The following is a 5,380-nucleotide window of genomic DNA, read 5'->3' as shown; positions in this document are numbered from 1 at the left end:
ACATTTCCATTTTTTTATTTTCTTTGCAGGAATGAGATGGTGAAATTTAGGGCTTAGTCCCTGAATTTCAAGAAAATTAAAAAATGTCCTAATATTTTTAGATTTTACAAAATGGTCCCTAAAATTTATTAAATAAAAACAAATGAAGAACAAAGAAAAATTAAGGGTGTTACATTTGCCATGACGTTTTACATAAAGAGTAGTATCTGATAGACTTATTTCAAAGCTCAAACTCATCAAATGAACATCTATTTTGATATACCAATCTTTTGGAGCTTGTTTTAGTCTGTAAAGGGCTTTCTTGAGAAAAAACACCTTGTGTTCCTCTCCTTTCTTCACAAAGCCTTCAGGTTGCTCAACGTAAATTTCTTCTTGTAAAAGTATATTTTAAAAAGCTGATTTTATATCAAGTTGATACAATCTCCAATTTATTTGAGTCACTACAACAAACAAAAGTCTTATCGTGCCCAAACGAGGAGCTTGCGCGAAACTTTCTGAATAGTCCATGCCAAAAACTTGTGCATAACCCATGACCACAAGTCTTTCTTTATGCTTTTTGATTGAGCTGTCAACATTAAGCTTGGTTATCTACACCCATTTGAATGCAGTCACCTTTATAAGTTGGGGACGATCAACCAACTCCCATATTTTGTTATTCTCAATCATGGGAAACTCCTCCTTCATTGCAACCACCCATTTTGTGTCTTTCATTGCCATAGAAAAATATACAGGTTCACATACAACTACATTACATCTTTTATAAATTTTAGTAAGCAATCTAATACCCCTTGTTGGAGCATCATCCACCAACTCATTCAACCAATTTTCATCTTCATCTATGGTTGAAGCGGGTAACTTAAGCTTTAAATCTGCAGTAGTTGGACCATTTTTCTCATCCCAATTCCACTTTTCATCTTCTACAAAATGAATATCTTTGCTTATAATAATTTTTCCATTATGTGGTTGGAAAAATTTTATAAGCATTTGCACCATTGATGTATCTGGTAAAGACTCTTGGAAGCACCCTTTTGTCTAGCTTGTCTATCTTGATCTAGGTAACATGAGTGAAACACAAAAAAACCAAATATTTTGAGAAAATTCAAAGATGCTTTATGACCATACCAAGCCTCGTAAGGTTTTAAATCCTTGACTCCTTTTGTGGGCAATCTATTATGTAGGAAAATAGTAGAATGAGCGGCCTCTGCCCAAAATTTCTTTGGTAAATTCTTTTCATACAACATACATCTAGTCATTTCTAAGATGTATTTGTTCCGCCTTTCACTAAATTCATCTTTCTGCGACGAATAAGAAGTTTTCAACTGATGTTGAAAGCCAGTTTCTTCACAAAATGCATGGAAATTTTCTAAACTATACTACTTTCCATAATCAGACCTCAATACTTGAATGTGATTGCCACTTTGATTTTCCAAAATTCTTTTGAATTTTTAGAATGCTCCAACAACTTTTGACATGAACTTTAAGACGAAAATCCAACATATTCTAGTAAAATCATCAATAAAAGCAACATAATACCGATTACTTGCTAATGAAGGAGTTCTTTGAGGTCTAGAAATATCTATGTGAATCAACTGCAACTTACAAGTGGCTCTCCATGCAGTCTTTGAAAATGACTTTATGTTTTGCTTTCCAAACTAACAAGCCTTACATGTCAATATGTGATAGCAAGTTCTATAAGATCCATTTCCATATTGTCTGAGTTTTTTGTGCCACAACATTGTGAGGCTTTCTTTGGCTAGATAAACCGATTACTCTTCCAGCATTGAATTGAGTGAAAAACTTCTCCCTGCCATCTAAACTTTGAACATTTTCTATCTTGTAGCATCCTTTATCACACTTGGCTACTCCATTAATTTCACTTTGAATCCCTTGTCTACTAATTAACCGACGTTAAGCAGATTTTGAACAAGATCATGTACATAAAGGAAGTCGGTAATAAGCTTGGTACCTGAACAACTTGCAATGGCTACAGTCCCTTTTTCCTTTGACAACAATGAATTCACCGTTCCCAATTCTGACCTTCTTCGACTCGGTACTCTTCAATTCTTTAAACAACTCTTTGTCATGTGTCCTATGATTAATGCAGACACTGTCAATGAGCCAGTTTTCACTCATTTCATGACTAGTGCAACAAGTGCTCAGAGAGATGTTGGAGGTGATTTTTGACCTTAAAATGACCAATAAATACCAACGTATGTGTATGATAGTATATGACGGTTGGAGGGAAGAGATTGTTGAGGAGAGAGATTACTGCTTACTAGAGAATACCGATGAGATTACTGAATATGGAAGTCCGGTTTCTGGTCTGCCACGAGAACGGAAGCGCGAGGCCCCGAGGGAAACTTTCATGTGACAGTTACACGTGTTCGTTAAATATCTTATTCATTGAAATCATTGGATCCATCTATCTGCATCTTCCAAAATATCTTTAGTCTTGAAAAGGTACACCGCTTTATTTACATAATTATTAGTATTTTTTGAAAGCAAAAAAAAAAAAAAAAGCCATGAATCTCTTAAGGTATGGTCAAGCCGAAACATGTAGATAAGGAGATGGACCCATACTCAACCCAAGGCCCAAAATTTACAATTTGCTTTTTTTTTTTTAGCATTTTGAAGGAAATATATTGCTTAAACGGCACAATTGAATGACACATTTGCTTAATTTTTAGGAGATGTAATTATTTATATATCCCTTTGATCATTCTTATATATAAGAGATATATATTCGGATGACACATTTGCTTCACTTAGTTAAACATATAAATTTAAAAAAAAAAATTGAGATTAGGTATAATCTGGCATTACCATTTATTAGCATGTGCTCAAATTTCATTCTTGACAAATTCTAAAAAACAAAGAGTTGAATTGTTAAGCGGTCAAAACCAATAATTAATCTGTATACTTAACTTGTAGAACTTGTCCATGTACATTAATTGTTGTATAATGAGAAAATTAAGGATTATAGAACCTAAAATTACAAGAAATCTATTTATATAAACGGTTACATAGAGCTTTTTTGATTTTTTACATATACACAAAATTTTACTTTCCAAAAGCCTTTAAAATAGATTTTTATTTTATTTTATGATTTTTAATAAAATTTTAAATTATTATTTTAAAATCTAAAAAATTCATACGCATATCGATCAATGAATTCCAAAAAAAAAACAATATAAAAAGTTAATATTAACATGTAAGATTCTTGTAAGTAAAATCCATGATATTAACAGAAAACACGATGTAAAGATTAACTGACCAAATTGAACGAAGTAGGGTGATGAATTATAAATTTTGACCTAGTAATATTGGCAAATGCGCGTAGCTTAAATTAAACAGTAAAGATGTGACTTTTTTTTCTTTTGCTTCGTTCAAGAGCAAACAATTAATGAATTTAAAACTAGTTGAGGCAGTATGAGAAAATTGAAGAGGTTAAGGTTAACTTGTAAGAACCTGTCGAAATGGCCAATTCCATCATTACCAAATCATTAAAATAATCCCACTGGTTACCACTATATATAAGCAACACCACCACCTTGAAAAATCCACCCAAAACTCGCCCAACCATTGACAGTGAAAAAACCTCTCGCCCCAATCAAAATTCTGCTCGAGGATTCGAAGTGATCGACGAAATTAAGGCTGAGGTCGACAAGATTTGTGGATGGCCGGTGGTTTCTTGTGCTGATATACTAGCTGTTGCAGCTCGAGATTCTGTAGTTGCAGTGCGTATTGGCCATCATTCACCCTTCTAATTATCAAAACTTCGTTAAATTTCATGCATTTTGCTAATGAAAATGTATACATGTGTGTGCAGCTTGGAGGGCCGTCATGGAAAGTGCTACTTGGTCGGAGAGATTCGACGACAGCGAGTCGAACGCAAGCCGATACCGACCTCCCAGCTCCATTCATGGATCTTCCTGCATTAATCAACAACTTCAAGAATCAAGGTCTAAACGAGAGAGATCTGGTAGCTCTCTCCGGTGGCCATACCATTGGTTTTGCACAATGTTTTACCTTTAGAAACCGAATTTATAATGCAACGAACATCGACCCTGTGTTTGCGGAAAATAGAAGAGCGACCTGTCCACGCACTGGAGGAGACACTAATCTTACTCCTTTAGACCCATCGCCTGCACGCTTTGACAATGCGTATTTCAACAACCTCGTGAAGCAAAGGGGTTTACTCATTTCGGATCAAGCGCTTTTCAGGGTGGCTCCACTGACGATCTCGTCAATACTTACAGATTGTACCCTCACGTGTTTTGGAATGATTTTGCAAAGTCCATGATTTTACAAATTCGCACCAACTGCAGAACGGTGAATTATTAAATACTAAGTAATTGTTTCATGAAATTATTTGATAAAATTTGTTCCAATTGCTTTGAAATAAGCCATTTTTATTCCTCCTGTTTGAATTTTTTTTAGTGAACTGTGTACTATTTTGATCGCTGCCGTTCATAAATCAAAGCATATTAAATGTATAAGCATTTTTTATTCACTCGTACCCATTTAATGTTATATCATACTTACAACATGTACCTTGTATTTCGTTCATATCATGTGCATAAACTTATGAACTCATTTACTTTGTTGACCGTATGGTGATACTATATCATTTTACCATATTCATACCATACATAGACTTCATGTATCGTAACTTTCAAAAGTCATAATTAAGATGGATCAAACATCATCATTAAACACATATTACGAATAACATATCAACATGCATACAATATAATTTCAATAATAGTACAATTGTGCCCTTTTGACATACAGATCTAGAAGTTCCTCCATCACTGTCAATAGTGTATTAGAACAACTATACTGGTCATCCCTCTATAGCTCTGTCACTAACGAGACTAAAGTCTTAACAATATACTTACAAGCATTGTGAACTCTCTCTATGACATGCCAATTATATCTCAACTCAAAAAGATAACCATGGACAATAAAAGATCACAATAACATTACCTACCCTATTATCATCTCTTGTAACATTCCATCACTTGTCAATAAACCGTATTTTAAGGGGAATGGCGATCAATGCATCAAGTCTGCAGTCTTTTCGATATTCGAATTACAATTGTAGGTTTTTAACTTAAATTTATTATTCGACTACAAAATGCTCCTTGTGAATTTTTACCTTGAATTCACCTTTATTTCTTTTTTTTATTTTTTCATTATTATATCATACATTAAAAGATTCATAAATCTTATATAAGTTAACCCGAGAGGATTATAGTTTCTAAACACAAACTTAATGTGTATCTTTCATAATAAGCATAAGTTGATTATTCCGTTTTATAAGTGAATAATAAATCAACCCAAAAGAAAATTTTTATTCACATATTCTATTTGGTAA

The 5,380-nt window shown here is 33.5% G+C and overlaps 1 pseudogene; it reads left to right on the top strand.

The window, feature by feature from the left end:
- The first annotated feature begins 1,980 nt into the window (after positions 1–1,980).
- On the top strand, positions 1,981–4,344 carry LOC120212749 (annotated as a pseudogene).
- The last annotated feature ends 1,036 nt before the right edge of the window (positions 4,345–5,380 follow it).

The sequence above is a fragment of the Hibiscus syriacus genome, unplaced genomic scaffold (assembly GCF_006381635.1).
Source record: "Hibiscus syriacus cultivar Baekdansim isolate YM2019G1 unplaced genomic scaffold, ASM638163v2 tig00110015_pilon, whole genome shotgun sequence".
NCBI lineage: Eukaryota > Viridiplantae > Streptophyta > Magnoliopsida > Malvales > Malvaceae > Hibiscus > Hibiscus syriacus.
This window is presented reverse-complemented; position numbering and strand designations above follow the sequence as displayed.